Genomic DNA, 22,921 nt, shown 5'->3' on the forward strand with positions numbered 1-22,921 from the left:
TGCGATCCCCTCTTGGGAGAGTGTTTTGATGTTATCTAGCAGGGGTGGAAGTGTGCAGACACTCTGACGTTCTGTCCTTGATGAAGTCCAATACAGCCTCTAGAAACATGAAGGAGACGCAGCATTGTTTGTAATTGTCTAAAATGGACAACACTTGAAGCTTTTATCAGCTGGCTAAATACATATTGTAGTGTGTTTATAGAAGGGGAAGCTGATGCTGCCTTTAAAAATGACCTCGGTCTCTATGTATAGACAGGCTCAAAAGTATAACACTGAATGAAAAAAATCAAGTTTCAGTATCATATTGATAGCAGCTACACAGATATTGGGATTCCCTGGTGGCTCAGACGGTGAAGAATCTGTCTGCAATGCAGGAGACCTGGGTTTGATCCCTGGATCAGGAAGATCCCCTGGAGAAGAGAATGGCCACCCACTGCAGTATTCTTGCCTGGAGAATCCCATGGACAGAGGAGCCTGGTGGGTGATAATCCATGGGTTCATGAGTAACAGTTTCTTATAGATATTAGAAAACATATAACACTATATTCAGCATTGTTCTAGAATATATGTATATAAAATAAAAGGACAAAGCCCTGTATAGGGAAGACTCCCAACAAATTTGATAATGAGAGGTAAATAGGACAAGGGGAAAAATCAAGGGGATTTCGAGGTTTCTCTGTATTCCTTTTTTTCATCCTAAAATTAGCTCTGTTAGATTGGAATTGACCCACACTGCTGTATATAAAATAGATAACTAATAAGAACTTACTGTATAGTGCATGGAACTCTACTCAATACTCCGTAATGACCTATATGAGAAAAGAATCTAAAAAGAGTGGATATGTGTGTATGCATAACTGATTCACTGTTCTGCACAGCAGAAACTAACACAACATTGTAAACCAACTATACTCCTATTTTTAAAAAATAGCTCTGTTAAATTGACTAAAAGTCAGTTATTTCAGGCTGTTTGATACTGTATTTTCCCCTCAGTGTCCTATATCCATTTTTTCAGGCTTTTCACAATTAAAAAGTAGCACATAGTTAGAGTTCAAATGGAATACAAGTTTTTTCTTTCATCTTAAAATTATGGAATACATATGCAGAGAGAGAAAAGGATACTTGATTAGTTAGTAGATGAAATACTGTATTTTTTTTTAACTTGGTGTTTTTTCAAGTAACCCTAAGAATAGGCTCTTGGCAGCATCTCCCTGCTGTGCTGTACTTCTTCACACCATTTTCTATCATTTATGCGTTAGAGAGCGTTTTGTCCTTAATCTTCCCTGTGCCGTGGTATTCCCCTAACTAGCAAAATGCCCAGTGTGTTTCCTATTAACCTCAAAATTCCTACCAGGATTTAGTCCTAGAGCCCTGAAATGCCTCCTATCATTTTAGCAAACAATCAGACTGCTCCCTGCACGTCAAAAGCTGGCAGAAATAAACTACCCAAATTGGTATTCCTGGGAGAAGAAAGTCCTGGGAGGTGAAGATAGATTGCAGAAATCCTATTCATACCAGGAGGGAAAAGTCATTAAATAATTGCGCATGAGGCAGTTGATGACAGCCTTGTCTCTTTTGCTTTTGTAAAAACACTAACAGAGATTTGCAACCTCTTGCCCGATTCTGAAGTGGTTAACATTTTATAACAGGAACCTTAACGGCCAGGAAAAGAATCTCAGAAAAAGCGTTGCTCGCTTGGCCCTGACATCACTCTATGGGAATGAGTATTGTCTTACACGATGGAATGTTCTCTATCCGTCCTCCGAGAGGGAATCTGGCTTGGTATGCAAATTAAAATATTGTTTGGAAAAATCTGTTGCCTCAAACGACAGAAAATTTTTTTTTTGTCTAATCCAGCTCTTTGGTCCTTTGTTGGCCACGCAGTTGACAGCAGGCTCAGCCCAGCAGTTGGTCTGGGCCACGCTCTTGCATTTTGTGACGGAGCACAGTCCTGGCTTTTTGTGATGGCAAAGAGGCAAAAAGCCCTACATTCTTGAGACCTAAAACAAAGGAAGGGATCATGGACTTGAAATACTTGTACGCCCTTAAAAGTGTTTAGAATTTGAGTGTGACTTTGTTCTCTCTGTTGGCAAGTCGGCGCGTGAGGTAGTGAGAAGCCGGCTTATTTGGATAGGTGGCCTTTCTCATCTCCCTTCAAGCTTCCTTGAAGGGGATCTACCCCCAAATGAAGTCATCTAGTCTCAAGTTCTGCAGGCTGGAAATAATTTGAAGTTATTCAGAAATGTCATACATTTCGCATGCTCTGCTCTCCATTGTTTGACTGGGGTTGAGCCTGAGTTCACAGGTGCGGATTCAAGGAGAGGCTAATGCTGTCACTTGCAGGCATGACTCCTGCATCCCTCAGGCAGTGGTTCTCTGAGAGGAGTCCTGAACACCATCTTGAGCATCATTTGGGAGCTTGTTAGAACTATAGAGTCCACCTTAAATCTACTGGGAGTGAGACCCAGAGATCTGTGATGTAACACACTCAGGGTATGGCAATCCACTCCAGTACTCTTACCTGGAGAATCCCTTGGAACAGAGGAGCCTGGCAGGCTACAGTCCATGGGGTCATGAAAAGTTGGACCTGACTGAAGCGACTTAGCAGCAGCAGCAGCCAGGTGACTCAGATACACACTCAAGGGTGAGAACCACTGCTTGAGGTAAATCTGTCTACTTGGATGGAGAGAAGCCCAACTCTGAGCCCTTTAGCTCTTCCCTTCCCCACTGTGGCTAAAATCAAACTGCCAAATTTGTCATCAGATTATTTACAGTGGAGTAATTTTAAGTTGCCATCATGTGCAAAGGACTTGAGGCGTTACTGCTTTGAAATTGGCAAGAAGATGTCTTTCCTGAGAAAGTAAATGTCTCCTCCTTAGTTGTCAGAGGGAAATGGGAGTCTGGGGTTAGTGCCCTTACAAAAGGGGCCGGGGAGACCTGGCTCCCTCTTCCTTTCTGCCACATGAGGTAATAGTGTCCAGTTAGCACCCATGTGGTGATCCCTTTGTGCATCAAGAGATAAACTTGAAATTAATATTAGGAAAGTCTTTTCTTGATGGTGTATCTCCTCTAATGACTTCTATTACTTAATTGTGTTGCTTTGTACAGGACTCTTTGAGGTGGAAGTCACTCAGTCATGTCCAACTCTTTGCAACCCATGGACTATATATTCCATGGAATTCTCCAGGCCAGAATACTGGAGTGGGTGAAAGTGAAAGTGAAGTCACTCAGTCGTGTCCGACTCTTTGCGACCCCATGGACAGTAGCCTACCAGGCTCCTCTGTCCATGGGATTTTCCAGGCAATAGTACTGGAGTGGATTGCCATTTCCTTCTCCAAGGGATCTTCCCAACCCAGAGATTGAGCCCGGGTCTCCCACATCGTAGACAGACGCTTTACCGTCTGAGCCACCAGGGAAGTCCATAGGAATATCTAAATGCAAGAAATGGAGAACTATATGTTTTACAGCTCCTACTTTTCCTGGTGTCTATCTTTTAAAAGGCTCAATATGGAAATAATGCCATAATTATTGATGGAAGTGATTGAGAACAAAAACTGACATTGACCAAGAACTTAGAATAAGTGAAGTGCTTACCATATGCTATCTTATTTAGTGTACCAGGCAGTTCTGAGAATAAGTCATTTGCCCCAATTTACAGATGAACAAACTGAATCTTTAGATACTTATTGTAGCAGTTCATCAGCTGTTCAGTGTGTGCATGCATGTGTGCTCAGTCTGTCCAGGTGTTTGCAATCCCCTGGACTGTAGCCCACCAGGCCCCTCTGTCCATGGGATTATCCAGGCAAGAATACTAGAGTGTGTTGCCATTTCCTCCTCCAGGGGCTCTTCCTGACCCAGGGATGGAACCTGTGTCTCCAGCATCTCCTTCATTGGAAGGTGGATTCTTTACCAATGAGCCACCTGAGAAGCCTGGCTGTTCAGTGGTGGTTTCTTTATTATTCTTTTGTTAACAGAGGAATCCAGAATTATTGTGGGCAGTGTGTAGTTATGTGCTCAGGCACAGAGGGCTCAGTCTCAGGATATGAACTATGTTTGAGCTTAAGTCAAACATTATTCTCTTTCCCAGTGATTCACTTGAAGGTAGCTATGTGACCTGGTTCTGGCCAATTAAATGTAAGGGGAAAATGTGGGAACTGCTGTGAAAACCTATCCTCCCTAATAAGGTAGAGACCTGCATATATAAAAGACCTCATTCCTTCTTACTTGGACTGCTGTCTTATAAGGATGTGGTGTTTTGTTGGAGCTGCAGCAGCCATATTGCAACTATGAGGTAAAAGCCAGGGGAGAACTGTTAAAGTTTTCTTCCTTGGCAGTGTTCTGTTTCTGGGTTTCTGGTTGTGAGTGAACAAACCCTTGTTGTTTAAGTCACTTTTTGTTAGGCATCATGTTGCTGGCTACTTAAAGTATACATTCTAAGGACATATGTGTTTATCAGGTACCAAAATAGGGATTAAAACCCACATTTAACTGATGGTAAGCACCATCCTGGTGTGTTCTTTCTCTTACCACTTGCCTTCCTGCCTTTTAACAAAGATAAAGTTGGTCTGATACTAGCCTGCTAAATTTGAATTCCTAGGAAAACGACCAACAATGAAGGTATTTGAAAACATCCTATTAAGTACAGTTTGTTCTAGACTACATTTTGACAAGTAATACTTTATCAGTATTTTTTCAGGTAGCCTGGTAAATTTTAGGTATGCATGTAATAAACACATTCTTCTGGTAAAAATTCAAATATTACACAAAGCCAAAATTGTCCACAGCTTACTCAATTCCACTTTCCTCTCTAGAAGTAATCATCCATCCCCTGTTCATAAGGTATCGTCCTGGATTATTTTCTATTTAGTTGGATTTTTACAGGCTCAAATTGAGATACTTTTTATTATGAGAGTCAAATTGCACTGTACTGCATATATTGTATCATGATTTGTTTTAACTTCACAACATGTCTTAGAGATTTTTTCCCACATTAGTTGATTAGGTGTTTTTTATTCTCATTACATGCAGCCCAGTGTTCTGCAGTAGTAACATAGCAAGATTTTATTTAGTCATCCCTTTGGCTAAAAATGATACCTGACACAATAGCCACTTGATAAACATTTGTTAAGTAAACTTGTCTTTGAAATTATTTAGGGTGTTTCATAATTTTTCCTTGTTTCAAACAATTTTCTATTGAAAATGTAAATTTTAGAGTCAATTTGCCTAGAAATATTCCTGTTAGGAGTATGTAATTTTATTTGTAAGAATTGATATTTCTATAATTTTTTCCATACTTTTTTTTTTTTGGTACCCATGTATTTCTGTCATACAGGTACCTTGGAGAGAAATTGATTCAAATGGGATATAAATTTGTAAGCTTAATAGTTACAGCCAAAATTCTTTTCAATGAAACTTCTATATTTTCTGTGCTATCACTAGTTTATGATGGTGACAGTAATGGTGATGATTATAATGATGCAGTAATAAGGGTGACGGTGGTGACTGTAGTGAGGGTGACAATGTTTGTGATTATACTATGCTGAAAATGAACCCAGGGCTTTTCTGTAATAGTTCAGTTTCACTCTGCTTATCCTCAGATATCCTATTACCTGCTATTTTATCACTCACTCTGAGTCTGGAGAGAAATCCTGATGCTTCAGCTAAAGCGATGTTAGGAAAACTAGGCTTGATTGATAATATACATTTTATAATTGCTAACAAAATATTGGGCCAGTGCTCAGTGAATGCTTGAGAATTGCAATGTTAAGTGATACAGACTTGCTTTTTAGGAATAAAGACTCCCACAACCTTGAACAAGTGTTATAATGTCCTAGGATGGCAGAGTTTTAGACTTTTAGAAGGGAAGGCAAGCAATGAAAATAAAATAGTTGACTGCTTATGTAAGTGCTTATATAGTTGTGTTGCTGAGTACCAGAAATCCCGGCTCAACTCCTCCAATCTGTTTCTTAATAAACCCCCAGATTTCTGTATTTAGGTAGATTCCTGAACCTTAGAGGCAGCACTTAACTGGATTCCTCCATTTACAATTTATTTATACATTTTTAAACTGGTTAAGCAAAATTTAGAACTCCTAAACTTTGTTCAACTATGATGGGCTCATCTTCTTTATTTATTTATTTATTTTTTAATAATTGTGTTTGAGGTCTCCCTTTCCCAGGCTTCAAGGTTGAATTCTTTCTTCCTTTTGGTTTCTGCCCTCCTAAGGTTGGTCCAGTGGTTTGTGTAAGCTTTGTATAGGGTGAGATTTGTGCTGAGTTTTTATTTGTTTGTTTTTCCTCTGATGGGCAAGGCTGAATGAGGTGGTAATTATGTCTGTTGATGATTTGGTTTGTATTTTTGTTGTTTAGGTGAGGCATCCTGCACAGGGTGCTACTGGTAGTTGGGTGATGCCAGGTCTTGTGTTCAGTTCAGTTCAGTCGCTCAGTCGTGTCCGACTCTGCGACCCCATGAATCGCAGCATGCCAGGCCACCCTGTCCATCACCAACTCCCAGAGTTTACCAAAACTTATGTCCATTGAGTTGGTGATGCCATCCAACCATCTCAACCTCTGTCGTCCCCTTCTCCTCCTGCCCTCAATCTTTCCCAGCATCAGGGTCTTTTCAAATGAGTCAGTTCTTTGCATCAGGTGGCCAAAGTATTGGAGTTTTTCAGCTTCAACATCATTCCTTCAAATGAACACTCAGGACTGATCTCCTTGCAGTCCAAAGGACTCTCAAGAGCCTTCTCCTACACCACAGTTCAGAAGCATCAATTCTTCAGCGCTCAGCTTTCTTTATAGTCCAACTCTCACATCCATACATGACTACTGGAAAAACCAAAGTTTTGACTAAACAGACCTTTGTTGGCAAAGTAATGTCTCTGCTTTTGAATATGCTGTCTAGGTTGGTCATACCTTTTCTTTCAAGGAGTAAGCGTCTTTTAATTTCATGGCCGCAGTCACCATCTGCAGTGATTTTGGAGCCCCCAAAAATAAAGTCTGACACTGTTTCCACATTTGCCATCAAGTGATGGGACCGGATGCCATGATCTTAGTTTTCTGAATGTTGAGCTTTAAGCCAACTTTTTCACTCTCCTTTTTCACTTTCATCAAGAGACTCTTTAGTTCTTCTTCACTTTCTGCCATAAGGGTGGTGTCATCTGAATATCTGAGGTTATTGATATTTCTCCCGGCAATCTTGATTCCAGCTCATGCTTCGTCCAGCCCACCGTTTCTCATGATGTAGTCTGCATATAAGTTAAATAAGCAGGGCGACAATATGCAGCCTTGACCTACTCCTTTTCCCATTTGGAAACAGTCTGTTGTTCCATGTCCAGTTCTAACTGTTGCTTCCTGACCTGCATACAGGTTTATCAAGAGGCAAGTCAGGTGGTCTGGTATTCCCATCTCTTTCAGAATTTTCCACAGTTTATTGTGATCCACACAGTCAAAGTCTTTGGCATAGTCAACAAGGCAGAAATAGATGTTTTTCTGGAACTCTCTTGCTTTTTCCATGATCCAGAGGATGTTGGCAATTTGATCTCTGGTTCCTCTGCCTTTTCTAAACCCAGCTTGAACATCTGGAAGTTGACGGTTCATGTACTGCTGAAGCCTGGCTTGGAGAATTTTGAGCATTAATTTACTAGTGTGTGAGATGAGTGCAATTGTGTGGTAGTTTGCGCATTCTTTGGCATTGCCTTTCTTTGGGATTGGAATGAAAACTGACCTTTTCCAGTCCTGTGGCCACTGCTGAGTTTTCCAAATGTGCTGGCATATTGAGTGCAGCACTTTCATAGTATTATCTTTGAGGATTTGAAATAGCTCAACTGGAGTTCCATCACCTCCACTAGCTTTGTTCATAGTGATGCTTTCTAAGGCCCACTTGACTTCACATTCTGGGATGTCTGGCTCTAGGTGAGTGATCACACCATTGTGGTTATCTGGGTCATGAAGATCTTTTTTGTACAGTTCTTCTGTGTATTCTTGCCACCTGTTATTAATATCTTCTGCTTCTTTTAGGTCCATACCATTTCTGTCCTTTATCAAGCCCAATTTTGCATGAAATGTTCCCTTGGTATCTCTAATTTTTTGAAGAGATCTCTAGCCTTTCCCATTCTATTGTTTTCCTCTATTTTTTTGCACTGGTCACTGAAGAAGGCTTTCTTATCTCTCCTTGCTATTCCTGAAACTCTGCATTCAAATGAGTATATCTTTCCTTTTCTCCTTTGCTTTTCACTTCTCTTCTTTTCACAGCAATTTGTAAGGCCTCCCCAGACAGCCTTTTTACTTTTTTGCATTTATTTTTCTTGGGGATGGTCTTGCTCCCTATCTCCTGTACACTGTCACAAAACTCCATCCATAGTTCATCAGGCACTGTGTCTATCAGATCTAGTCCCTTGAATCTATTTGTCACTTCCACTGTAAATCGTAAGGGATTTCATTAAGGCCATACCTGAATGTTCTAATGGTTTCCCCTACTTTCTTCAATTTAAGTCTGAATTGGGCAATAAGGAGTTCATGATGTGAGCCACTGTCAGCTCCCGGTCTTGTTTTTGCTGACTGTATAGAGCTTCTCTGTCTTTGGCTGCAAAGAATATAATCAATCTGATTTTGGCGTTGACCATCTGGTGATGTCCATGTGTAGAGTCTTGTCTTGTGTTGTTGGAAGAGAGTGTTTGCTATGACCAGTGCATTCTCTTGGCAAAATTCTATTAGCCTTTGCCCTGCTTCATTCCATATTCCAAGGCCAAATTTGCCTGTTACTCCAGGTGTTTCTTTCTTTTTTTTTTTTTTAATTTTATTTTATTTTTAAACTTTACAATATTGTATTAGTTTTGCCAAATATCGAAATGAATCCGCCACAGGTATACCCGCGTTCCCCATCCTGAACCCTCCTCCCTCCTCCCTCCCCTCCCCTCCCTCTAGGTCGTCCCAGTGCACCAGCCCCAAGCATCCAGTACCGTGCATCGAACCTGGACTGGTGACTCGTTTCATACATGATATTATACATGTTTCAATGCTATTCTCCCAAATCTCCCCACCCTCTCCCTCTCCCACAGAGTCCATAAGACTGATCTATACATCGGTGTCTCTTTTGCTGTCTTGTACACAGGGTTATTGTTACCATCTTTCTAAATTCCATATATGGGAAAGAGACACGTGTACCCCAATGTCCATCGCAGCACTGTTTATAATAGCCAGGACATGGAAGCAACCTAGATGCCCATCAGCAGATGAATGGATAAGAAAGCTGTGGTAGATATACACAATGGAGTATTACTCAGCCATTAAAAAGAATACATTTGAATCAGTTCTAATGAGATGGATGAAACTGGAACCTATTATACAGAGTGAAGTAAGGCAGAAAGAAAAATACTCCAGGTATTTCTTGACTTCCTACTTTTGCATTCCAGTCCCCTATAATGAAAAGGGTATCTTTTTTGGGTGTTAGTTCTAGAAGGTCTTGTAGGTCTTCATAGATCTGTTCAACTTTAGCTTCTTCAGCATTACTGGTCGGGGCATAGACTTGGAATCACCACTTGTATTCAAATGGTTTCCTTTGTGTGAGTTCTCACTATTTGATACTCCATAGAGTTATATGCAGAGTACATCATGAGAAACACTGGGCTGGAAGAAGCACAAGCTGGAATCAAGATTGCTGGGAGAAATATCAATAACCTTAGATATGCAGATGACACCGCCCTTATGGCAGAAAGTGAAGAGGAACTAAAAAGCCTCTTGATGAAAGTGAAAGAGGAGAGTGGAAAAGTTGGCTTAAAGCTCAACATTCAGAAAACGAAGATCATGGCATCTGGTCCCATCACTTCATGCGAAATAGATGGGGAAACAGTGGAAACAGTGTCAGACTTTATTTTGGGGGGCTCCAAAATCACTACAGATGGTGACTGCAGCCATGAAATTAAAAGACTCCTTGGAAGGAAAAGACTCCTTGGAATACTCCTTGGAAGGAAAGTTATGACCAACCTAGATAGCATATTCAAAAGCAGAGACATTACTTTACCAACAAAGGTCCGTCTAGTCAAGGCTATGGTTTTTCCAGTGGTCATGTATGGATGTGAGAGTTGGACTGTGAAGAAAGCTGAGCACCGAAGAATTGATGCTTTTGAACTGTGGTGTAGGAGAAGACTCTTGAGAGTCCCTTGGACTGCAAGGAGATCCAACCAGTCCATTCTAAAGGAGATCAGTCCTGGGTGTTCTTTGGACTGATGCTAAAGCTGAAACTCCAATACTTTGGCCACCTCATGTGAAGAGTGGACTCACTGGAAAAGACCTTGATGCTGGGAGGGATTAGAGGCAGGAGGAGAAGGGAATGATAGAGGATGAGATGGCTGGATGGCATTACCGACTCAATGGACATGAGTTTGGGTGAACTCTGGGAGTTGGTGATGGACAGGGAGGCCTGGCGTGCTGCAATTCATGGGATCGCAAAGAGTCGGACACGACTTAGCAACTGAACTGAACTGAGAGTTAGTTCTCTGGTAGTCTAGGGTCTTGGAGTTAGTCCTCCTAGTCCAAAGGCTCAGAACTTGATCTCTCTCCAAAGACCAGCCTAGGTCCAGTCTACCAAGAGGAATTTCACCCGAAATGAAAGGGCCTTTACTTCAGTTCCAAAAGCCAGTGCACAAGAATAGAATGGAGATCTCTGACTCAGCAGAAACCGCCGCACTGCCCCCAGCCTGAGCCACTAGCCCTTAGAACGTAAAGAGAAATGCTGAGAGCTTGGAGACTTGGAAGAGCTTGGAAACTAAAGCATATTTTTTAAATTAATTAATTAATTTTAATTTCAGCATAACCACTTTACAATATTGTGATAGTTTTTGCCATACATCGACCCGAATCAGCCATGGTACACATGTGCCCCCCATCCTGAATCACCCTCCCACCTCCCTCCTCACCCCATCCCCTGGATTGTCCCAGAGCACTGGCTGTGGGTGTCCTACTTCATCCTTTGAACTTGCACAGGTCATCTGTTTTACATATGGTAATGTACATGTTTCAGTGTTATTTTCTCAAATCATCCCACCCTCGCCCTCTTCCACTGAGTCCAAAAGTCTGTTCTTTACATCTGTGTCTCTTTTGCTGACTTGCATATAGGATCATTGTTACTGTCTTTCTATATTTCATGTATATGCGTTAATATACGGTATTTGTGTTTCTCTTTCTGACTTCACTCTGTATAATAGGCTCCAGTTTCATCCACCTCATTAGAACTGACTCAGAGGGGTTCCTTTTTATAGCTGAGTAATGCTCCATTGTGTATATGTAGTACAACTTCCTTATCCACTTGTCTGCTGATGAATATTAGGTTGTTTCCATGTCCTAGCTATTGTAAATAGTGCTTCAGTGAACACTGGGGTACATGTGACTCTTTCACTTCTGATTTCCTCTGGATGTATGCCCAGCATTGGGGCATATGCTGGGTCGTATGGCAGTTCTCTTCCCAGTTTTTTAAGGAATCTCCACACTATTCTCCATAGTGGCTGTACCAGTTTGCATCCCCACCAACAGTGTAAGAGGGTTCCTTTTTTTCCATGCCCTCTCCAGCATTTATTGTTTGTAGACTTTTTGCTCATGGTCATTCTGACTTGTGTGAGATGATACCTCATTGTGGTTTTGATTTGCATTTTTCTAATAATGAGTGATATTGAGCATCTTTTCATGTGTTTATTAGCCATCTGTATGTCTTCTTTGGAGAAATGTATGTTTAGGTCTTTTTGCCACTTTTTGATTGGATTGTTCCTTTTTCTGGTATTGAACTGCATGAGCTGCTTATATATTTTGGAGATTAATTCTTTGTCAGTTGTTTCATTTGCTATTATTTTCTCCCATTCTGAAAGCTGTCTTTTCACCTTGCTTATAGTTTCCTTCGTTGTGTAAAAGCTTTTAAGTTTAATTAGGTCCCATTTGTTTGTTTTTGTTTTTGTTTCCATTACTCTGGGAGTGGGTCATAGAGGATCTGGTTGCGATTTACGTCAGAGAGTGTTCTGCCTGTTTTCCTCTAAGAGTTTGATCTAGCAAAACTATGAGCTGATTGTAGACTTCTTTTGCTGTCACGTTGTGTATGTTGTTGTTGTTCAGCCACTAAGTTGTGTCCTACTCTTTGCAACCCCATGGACTGCACCATGCCAGGCTTCCCTTTCCTTCACTATCTCCTGGAGTTTGCTCATGTCCATTGAGTCAGTGATGCCAGTTAACCATCTCATCCTCTGTGGCCCCCTTGTATGTTTTGGTTGTTTGTGGTTTATTTTTTCACAAAATATTCATGTGGTCAAGGACTAATGCCACTTATCCAATTAAACCTGATCAATTGCAATAAGTCTTCTATGTCTTTATGTTAAGCACTGGTTATTTTTTGTTTTGCATATAAAGTTTTTCCTAAATAATGAATCAAGTGCTTAAATGGTTGGGGAACTTATGAATATTCTGAATTATTTAGATTCAATGTCTCAAGTGTATTTTTCTTTAAAAAAGTTTCTGGAATTCTTGGGTAAAGATCACATCTTAAATGTTTTTTGAATGATTCAAGAACTTGGATGCCAAATACCATGCTGTCATAATCTTACCATCTCTTAGAATGCTGTTGCCAAAAGGTCACTCTGGGGTAAAATATCTTTTCCTTTGTGTCCATCTGAGAATCATCATTGTACCCAGCAGAGTCAATGGGGAAGGAAGCTGTTTTCCCCACTTGGTTATGGAAGCAGGCTCTGACCCATTCCAGAGAGGAACTTACTGACTTGCATCCCTATTTCTCTGTCAGTCAGGATGTATATCCTAACTGATGTGAGCTGAAGTCTTGGTGAAGCTCCTGCCTATGACTCATTGTCTGATCCTAGATGCTTCTGGAAGGTCTGCCTACTCTGTGGAAGCTACTGATCAATGGGAGTCCTACAGATGAATGATGGGAGGACATGAGAAGAGATGGAATAATTTTGAATTAATCTATGAAAATTAAAATGCCTTTCCAGGTTGTTTATTTTTAATTCCAAAAGCTAACCTTGGTCCACTGCTGGAACCCTAGCTTTCACGTTTAAACCTGAAGCAGTCAAAAGCTGAACCCTGGACTGAGAATTCACACATGGAGAGAGACACCTTCCAGAAACTGAAGAGAAAGGAAAACTTTGGCCTTAAAATCAGTGTGGACTGTGGACCAGCAACACCCTAGAACCTGGGAACTTGTTAGACATTTAGAACCCTGGACTCCACTCCAGGCCTGCTCAATCAGCATCATAATTTTAACAATATTCCTTGATGTTTCCTATGTACAAACAAGTGTGAGGAGTGACATTTTAGGCAATATTAAGACAAGCTGCTTGTTTTCTCACCTGTGGTCACCCTACTGCATAATACCACTTTCTATCTCTCTAAGAGGAGTCATTTTGGAGCATGTCAGAGGAGCCTTATGGAAAAGTGTTTGCCTGTATGGAGAAGTTAAGATCAGAAATGGCAATAACAAAATAAGCAGTAGAGCTCTATCACACCATACATTGATAAGCTCTGTGCAGTTAGAGTGGGAATCCCCAGTGTTTTAAGGGCTGACCCTGAGCAATTAAAGGCTCACACTGAGAGGTTATAGCAGTGACACATCAGCAGGTTTTGGATAACTCAGCATGAGATAACACTGGGTAGAAACAGATGAAAGGATAGAATCACTCATGAGGTGTGGGATTGTGCCCTTTTCTAGCAGGTCCCGTCATGTCTGCACCTGACTGTCAAAAGCTCTGAATAAGAGAAGTGCTGTGATTGTTTTATATTGACCTTGGGTGGCCTACAAGACCTGGCATTTAACTCTGATATTATGGACTCAGTTTGGAGCTGACTCATTCACATACTCTGAAAGAACAATATTTAACCTTATACCTTTTAAAAGCGAGGTGTAATTAAGCTCTAGTAAATTGCACAAATCTTCATTTCAACTAAATTTTGACAATGACATGTATTAACCATCCAAAGCCAAAAAAATAGAACACTTCTGTTATCCCAGAAAGCTCTCTTGTGCCCCTCACTGGCTAATTCAACTTGGGGTTTATCACCATGCATTATTTTTCTTGTTTTAGAACTTCGTATAAATGGGTAGATTCATGGGTACTCTTATGCCTTGCTTCTATCACTCAGCATATTTCTGAGAATCATCTATGTTTTTGATTGTACAGGTAAGTCAGGTTGCTGACTAGTATTATACTGTGTGAACACACAAAACTTTACCTACATGTTGATGAACCCGTAAGTAGTCTCCAATTTTGAGCTCATCAGTTACACTGCTTTGGTCATTTGTAAATAAATCTTTTTTTGGACATACATTTTTATTCATCTTAGATTATGACCCAGGAGCGGAGTGTTGTTTCTTAGGACTGATGTGTGTTTGACTGTTAGAAATTGGGACAACCCAGAGGGATAGGGTGAGGAGAGAAATAAGGGGGTTCAAGATGGGAGGGGGACACATGTATACCTGTGGCCGACTCATCCTGATGTATGGCAGAAACCATCACAATATTGTAAAGTAATTATTCTCCAATTAAAATAAAGTAATTAATTTAAAAAAATGGCCAAACAGTTCTCCACAGTGGTTGTACTGTTTTAAACTCTGATGAGAAATGTACAAGAATTCTAGTTGCTCCCTAACCTCACCAGTATTTGATGTCAGTCTTTTCAGTTTGGGTTTAAGGTCACATTTCCTTGGTAATTTGTAGATTCTTATTGTTCTTCTATTGCTGACTTACCAGGAATGTCATAGGTTAATTTCTCTCAACTGACAAGCCCCAGGCCTTTGGGACCTCAGAGTCCAGAGGGTCACGGGTACACTTTAATCAGGTCTGGTTTTGGAGATGGGAGATGGCTGCCTTGCACTTGTTGTTCAGTTGCTCAGTTGTGTCTGACTCTTTGTGACCCCGTGGACTGTAGTCTGTCAGGCTCCTCTGTCCATGGGATCTCTCAGGCAAGAATACTGGAGAGGGTTGCCATTTCCTTGGGAAAGGCCCTATTCCTCCAATGGGGAAATCCATTTTCTGTCCTGCCCTAACCTTTGGCACAATACTCCTGAGAACTTTGTGACACACTGTGGGAATGATTTGATGGCTCAGCATAGACTCGCTCTGTGGCCAAACTCTTGGTGTTGTCCACGTGTCCGCCACACATGACCACTGAACTTTCACTGCAACTTGGCTCCTTTCTCCTTACGCTTTCCGTCTGAATTTCATCTCCATTTGTCATTCTGCTGTGAGTGAGAACACTTACGGCTCTCCTCTCACTTGGGACTAGCTCATTGTTTTCTAGAAATTTGTTCCTTTAGGGTTCTTTGCATCCCCTGCTCTTGAAAGGAGTTTATAAAAGTTTGATTTTTGTAGCCATCAGGCCTATTTTGGTGGTTGGAGTAAGAATGATGCTCTGTTAGGACTTTGTACATTTTAGCCAGAATCAAAAGTCGTGTACTCCCCACCCCACCCCACCCCACTTCATTCTTCTCTGTGATGTGCCAAAAATCTTCTCTGGATTAAAGCCTAAAGACTGACATTGCTTTAGAAATCACGAGCCGGGAGGCTCACAGTAACCCAGTGTGGAAACCCTGGAGCTAGTAGAAGAGCCAAACTATGTAACACTTTCATGTTAATATTTTAAAGATTAAAATAGCATCCATTAAACCATGATAGCTGTCACCTCCAAGCACATTACTAAACATCACTGGGTCAAATTTCCTTGTCTATAAAATGAGAATAAAAAGAGTACTTGTACCATGGTCTTGCTGTAGACTTATAGAAATTATATATGTAAAGAGCTTAGAGGTGTGCTGCAAATGCCCGAGAAATGAAACCTTAGCTGTTATTAATATTAATATATTAGGACTAATGACAGTTAGTAGTTATAGCATTGGAAGTTTTGTTTTTAATCAAGGACTTGCTTCTTCTCGCCCTTTTGTATTGCAGTGTGTGCATGTGTGCTGTGCTTAGTTGCTAAGTCATGTCCCACTCTCTGTGACCCCATGGACTGTAGCCCTCCAGGCTCCTCTGTCCAGGGGATTTCCCAGGCAAGAGTACTGGAGTGGGTTGCCATGCCCTCCTCCAGAGGATCTTCCTGACCCAGGGATCGAACCCAGGTCTCCTGCATTGCAGGTCTTTACCACTGAGCCACCTGGGAAGCCCTAATTAAATCTTCAAGCTTTCTCTAGGGATTACTAAGAGTTAACAGAGCCAACCAACACTATAGTCAATATTCTAGTTCCATAAACAATGAGATCAGAAAATTGTGACTTAAAACTTCGTGCCTGTGGTAACAGTTAATATTATTCAGCAATATCTCTGGTTCTCCTGCCTTTGGGTGCGATTGTACCTTCGTGCCCCCTTGACATGAGGCAGGCAGGGCTGCATGACTTGCTTTGACCAAAGAAATATGGCTGCAAATACATTGAGTCTTTAAGAGCTCATTTGTAACACCTCATGCTTTCTTCCTCTAGCTGTGGGGACCAGGGATGTTCCAAGTGGTGGAGCCTCTGAGCAAAAGTGTTTTGGAGTAGAGTCATAGCTGGGCCATACTGAACATGTAGGATAAGCTGAACAAACCTCAACTTTAGATGATGGAGAGTTTGGAGCTATTTGTTACACGCACATCACTAAGCCTATATTGACTGATGGATAGGGTACTTTTAGGATATGGTTCAGACTGTTTGCTTTGCTCTTATTAGGTAGGATTGCATCTGATGGAAGCACTGGCCAACCAGAAAACTCCTGGATGCCAAAGTTTGGATGGAGGGGGAGCCAGAGGCACAGGTGCCAGAGAGTGAGTTGAAACCATATTAAGGCAAGGTGCCAAACATCAGGGTGTCCAAGTCTGTCCTGGTGGAGAGAGGCAGGAAGTAGAGCCAGAAGATTTGGAGCTGAGAAGAGGCAGTGATGGAGCAGGAACTGAGAAAGAAATCCTGGAACCAGGTAAGAGGGTTTATCCATGGAGTCTCATTACCAGCAAAGGGAGAGCCGAGGCAGTCTCCTTGGGGACAGCTGTTGGGTGTGTGGTGACCTGGCTGAAGGTCACGGGGTCATGTCAGCAAGTCCTCGGGGTGCTTTCTCTTTGGATGTACCCATCTTCACACCAGCAGGATTCCTGGGTCTGAGGAACAGCAGAGAAAGTCCTGTTCTGGACACCTTTTGTGCTCATTCTTTTTCTTATGCTGAGGCTCTCCAGCTCCAGATTTAAAGAGAGATCTCTCTCTGATTAGCTGAAGAATCACACTCCCTTTGCCAGAGAGAACCACTTTTGGAACATCAAAACACATATCTTGGCTCCCTTTTAGGGCACCTTGTCATTTAAATCATACAGAATGTTACAAATACAGAGCTATCCATGTATGTTTCTAATTGGGTCAGCAATGTTAATGTTGCAGCAGTGTAAAGCAGGGCATTTAAAAAAAAATTCCTCCAGTCCTTTTGGAATTCAGCTCATGGGCTTAACAGACATGTATTGACATAACTAACTTGTTCAACATGTCTTTCTGTAAGTTATAAGTGAGGGGAAAGTAAAGCTTTGCATTAAGCTAACAGATGAGATTTTTGTATTTGGGATAATATACTTGATACACACTAACAGGATACATAACCCAAAGTGCAGTTTCATCATTTAAGGCAAAATGACCTCCTCCTGGGAACTGAGGATTATTTTACAGGAAATAGAAATAATAGGAAGACTTTCTGGGCACTGAGTAATAACCTAGGATGTGAAATAACTTGACATGTGCCAATGGCCATGTATAGTATCCTTTGGTAGAAGATGATCGTCAAGATTGTATGGCAAATGGGTTACCAGGGCTGGAGAATGGACAATTTCTGTTATGACACACCAGGGACCAAGCTTTTTAAAAGTGTGTTTCATTCTCTTGCTTCTTAATCAGCTAGAAAGGTAGAAAATGGTCTCATAAGTCTGTTTTTATCTGTGGCTATGAAGTGTATGTGGAGAAGGCAATGGCACCCCACTCCAGTACTCTTGCCTGGAAAATCCCATGGACGCAGGAGCCTGGTGGGCTGCAGTCCCTGGGGTCGCTAAGAGTCGGACACGACTGAGAGACTTCACTTTGACTTTTCATTTTCATGCATTGGAGAAGGAAATGGCAACCCACTCCAGTGCTCTTGCCTGCAGAATCCCAGGGACGGGGGAGCCTGGTGGGCTGCCATCTACGGGGTCGCACAGAGTCGGACACAACTGAAGTGACTTAGCAGCAGCATGAAGTGTATGGTTTTTTTTAACATCATAGCTTATTATTGCTTTTATTTTGACAATTAACTTACTATGATAATAATATGCATTGACACACCACATCCATCTATACAGAGTAGATGTTTAATAAATTCTTGTTGAAATTCATTGTAGAAATACATTTATAAAGTTGGAAATCTCCTTTGCCAGAAAGCTGAGAACTCTTCTGTAAGAAAAAAATTCAGGGCAATAAGAAACATTTCAGTAGTTTGTAATATATGTGTGTATGATATGTATCATGTATATGCTATTCATACATATATAGGCACACACATATTTTATAGGAAACATTTCTAAAGAAATATTATCAAATGATCTTTAGGTGTTTAGAGGAAGATTTGTACAAGAAAGGTAGATTCAAAAAGAAAAGCTGCCCTAACTTACTTTATTGCTTCTTTGCTAAAGGTATTTATTCAGAACATCAGAAGTAAAGCTTTAAAGTCAAATGTCTGGAGAAATTTAAATATATGTGAATGCGTATGTTTAAATTGAAGAAGAATGTTGACAGAAATAAATCACTTTTAGAGAGAATTCCCAGGACCTGGTCCCTTTTAGGAAAGCTCTCCTGGTCCTTGTGCAAATACATGTTCCTTTAAAGTACTTGCCCACATAATTTATGGGTTTATGTCTGTATGCCTCTGTTTATTTTCGGTATAAAAATCCTTGCTTATAAAAAGGGTAGTTAAGTATGGTACTACATAACTGTGAGCCCTTTTGCCTGACTTAAGAGTTTGGACTTAAGGAACATAAACTAAAGTCAGAGGTAATTCAATTAACATTCTGAACGCACAAAGGTATGCTCGCTTCTCAGCTTTAGGGCACAAAACAGCCCCGTTAAATTATAGCAGTAATTACACCACACATGCACAGTCTTTAAAATTTCATGAATCACAAGGCTGAGCTCTAATTTGAGATGTTTGTGTCTGTCTCTGGAGAATCAACTGAAATAGAAATCTTGAAGCCAAAGAGTGCGGGGAGCGAGCTCCGCCCGTGGCAAAGGTCATGAGGAAGGAGGCTTGGCATACCGCAAAGGCGGATCAAGCCTCAGGGGTCTCCCTGGAAATTCTCGAGCATCTACCCCCCAAACCAGAGTCTACCTACTTTCTGCTTGTGCTTTCACCTACACCTCTGACTTTACGGGGGGCTGTCCCCCACTACCTCTCTCTGAAAAAAGAGTTAGCTTACAGCTCCAGTTAATAATTCCTGGGTGTGACAGTGTTTAACCTACAAACTCCTTTGGAAATCCTCTAGCCTGCCTGAATAGGTTTTTCCGGCCACATGTGATTGTTCAGAGCCTCCCAACTGTGAGAGGCAGGAGATGTTCTAAACTGTCTAAACACAGATTCCTTTGAGTAGTTAAAAGATTGATTAGAAATTGTATTAGTGAAGGGTTTTTCACTTATTGGGCCAATGTTTGCTGCTAAGTCTCCGTACTCCTTACCTACTGTGTCCTTGGCAGTGTATTGATTGATATAATGGGTGTATAGAAATGTAAGTAGTGGCCTCAATGTTTGTAACCTTGGACCCTTGAGTTAATTCTTTTCTTGATTGAGCCCACCTCACCTTTGCCCTATAGGAATGCAGCTTTGTCCAATGCTTTTTTGGAGGCTGGTGCCTGACTTTGGAATAATCACCTTTAGAGAAAGATAAGTTTCTTAAAATGTTAACAGGCCTCCTGGCCAGAAGATGATGTAATTCACCTGAACTTTTGCATATGATAAGTTTGAAAGCCTGGCTTCGATTAGGACCAGGAACTGCTGTCCTTGCATGACTCCACCCCTTCCCCCTTATCCTCTATGCACAACTTAAGGTATAAAAACTACTTTGGAAAATAAAGTGCGGGCCTTGTTCACCGAAACTTGGTCTCCCCATGTCGCTCTCTCTCTCAAATTCTGGCTGAGTCTCCATCTGGAGCGCGGAACCCGCCATGCTTGCTGATTATGCCTGGGCTTCTAAGATCCAACCGGGGAGGCCTCAGTGTCTCCTCTCCTTCGGGAGAACGGAAGGACGCCTGCGGCCTACGTAAGTGGTGCAAACTTCTTGTCTTGAAGTTTTATTGGTCTCCCACATAAACCAAGCTACTCAGCCTCTTTTCTCCACTAAATTTTCCTACTGAGCTATCCTCATCCTATTACTCTTTATATCTTTGATAAAATATTTAAATAAATAGGTCGCCGACGCCGTCCCCGCTTCAAATACCCTGGATCAGCCGGGGCTGGTCCCCGGCAAAAGAGCTCAACTCCATGTCCAGATTCACAAGACAAAACCCATCGCCTTCCAGTCTCAAGACACATTCCAGATTCTCCCAGTTTCCTTACCACTCATTCTAACTCATCACTAAACTCTGTGGATGATAGCTCTGAAATAGCTCTTGGATCTGCCTACTTCCGCCCATCTTCCTTGCCATCGTCCTGGTCCAGGATGCCATCTTCTCTCATTCATATCAGCATCAGTGGTCTTCTGCCTGTTCTCTCTGCCCCCATTATTGTCTTCTCCAGTCTCCATTCCACTTTGCATACACCCAAACTTTTAATGAAATAAGATCACACCTGGAAGGCTGCTGCAAGCCTCAGTCTACATGTCACTTCTCCAGGCCTTTTCCTGGGTTCAACTCCCTTGCACCACCCTCCTGAAACCTCTTGTAATTCCTGTCATAACAAGTGTCACATAGGATTGTAACTCCCCGGGTACTTTCTTTTTCAGTATATCGTAAGTTCTGTGAGGGTAGGGACTCTGCTCGTCTTGTTAATCCCAGAACCCTTGGCTTCCAGCCTGGGGGTGAACTCTCAAATTTTGAAGGAATTTATCATAACTTTTTAATATTAGGCCAGTTTAGAACCACAACATGTACCAACACTTTTTAATGTGCTGCTGCTGCTGCTGCTAAGTCGTTTCAGTCATGTCTGACTCTGTGTGACCCCATAGACAGCAGCCCACCAGGCTCCCCCATCCTTGGGATTCTCCAGGCAAGAACGCTGGAGTGGGCTGCCATCTCCTTCTCCAATGCATGAAAGTGAAACGTGGGCTCAGTCGTGTCCAACTCTTAGCAACCCCATGGATTGCAGCCTACCAGGCTCCTCCATCCATGGGATTTTTCCAGGCAAGGGTACTGGAGTGGGGTGCCATTGCCTTCTATAACATACTACTAATACACTATTTTTCTCATGCTAGAACATTTATGGCTCTAAAGGAAAGTTCCCCAAGGTGTGGTGTATCTTAATAGCCCTTATTTTAATAAGAATAGTAAAATTTTATAAATTTTTTCTTGCACTAAAATTACCAACTTAAATTCCTTCTTTTGACTTTGAGTGAAGTGCTAATCATGAGATTTTAAAGTGTTTTTATTTTAGGTATGCTTTATGATATCTTACTGTGAAGTTATCTAGAACTATGGTATAAAATGTGATAAGGAAATCTGCCCCTGGAATGTGTGGAGTTGGGTGTGGCATTGATTTCCTTAACCGTGTTAGATGACCTTTCATGTGTTTTTCTTATTTCTTCCTTTAACACCTTATTTATAGATTTTTTTCCCCGTGACCAAAAAAATCTGGTTTGGTTTAGGCTTAGAAGAATGTGATGCAAGAAGAAAAATTACATATGTTTTTCTGTATGTGTGTTTGTATGTATGCATATATGATTGATTAATGACTATTATTAGCCATAAGAAAAATGGAACATGTGGGAGTTCTTGGAGAAGTTCATTCACAGCTCTGTTGTTAAGGAAAGGTCATTGCCAGTTCAAGTGCGTTCTTTTTTCCCCTAGCTTTATTGAGATATAGTTGACACATAACATTGTGTAAGTTTAAGGTCAAATGAAATCTTGTCTTTATTGCAAATGTTAAAAATGAGTACTATTGAACAGGCTCAGTCTATTTTACAAAAATAGTAGGAAATAAAAGCAATTCTCCTGGCAGAAGTCAAAACAAATATTTAATTATTGTTGTTATTCAGTTGCTAAGTCATGTCTGACTTTTTGCAACCCCATGGACAGCAGCACACCAGGCTCCACTGTCCTCCACTATAGCCATTGATAAAACTGTCCTAAAATCCCACAAGAAATATAAACCTAAGCATATATGTATATACAGAAATAATTGTAAGTGGCATGGTAATAACCCAGGGTGAGGAGGAGAGGGAAAAGTAGGTAAGGGTATGGGAGAAAATAAGAAAGGTCCTGAGTTGATAGTTCTTGAAACTGAGTGATGAGTACATGGTGAGTTATTATATATTCTTCTGACTTCTGTATATGTTTGAAAGTTTCCATATACAAAGTTTTTACAGAGGAAAGAATTATGTAGAAGTAAAAACATCCTGAAGCTGATAAAGCTTAAGCCTGAGGACCACCACTGGATGCGTCCCTTCTAGAATGCTGGCAGGAGCCTCTGTCTTCAAATGGTCATATGTTTGTGTAAAATTTGTGAATGTAATATAATTTAACTAGAGTGGACTAAAACTGCTGTCTCTTCCTATTTCAGAACCCCCTCTGTTATAGTTCTCTTCATGATATCCAAGAGGTCATGGGCTTTGGGAGGACCTGCTAAGGGAAAGTTGAGTTGGGGATACAAATACAAAACTTTTGGTGTGTTTACTTGTGGATGAAAAATGCAGATATAAAATTCCCAGCTGTGACTTTGACACCCCCATGGTTATTGGAATATATTTATTAT

General features: G+C 41.1%; 1 long non-coding RNA gene across 4 annotated transcripts in view; it reads left to right on the forward strand.

Annotated features, from left to right (window-relative positions):
• Positions 1–22,921, forward strand: part of LOC147339774 (uncharacterized) — a 144,236-nt gene that overhangs the window by 26,766 nt on the left and 94,549 nt on the right. For 2 of the 4 annotated variants that reach the window (XR_015159044.1, XR_015159045.1), the window contains exon 3: positions 16,693–16,936. The exons of the other annotated variants lie outside the window; for them this stretch is intronic. This is a non-coding gene — a long non-coding RNA (uncharacterized LOC147339774). The remainder of the gene's footprint in view (positions 1–16,692; positions 16,937–22,921) is intronic. 4 annotated transcript variants of the gene reach the window in all.

The sequence above is a fragment of the Bos grunniens genome, chromosome X (assembly GCF_055505025.1).
Source record: "Bos grunniens cultivar Pamir isolate PY7600 chromosome X, Bosgru_T2T1.0, whole genome shotgun sequence".
NCBI lineage: Eukaryota > Metazoa > Chordata > Mammalia > Artiodactyla > Bovidae > Bos > Bos grunniens.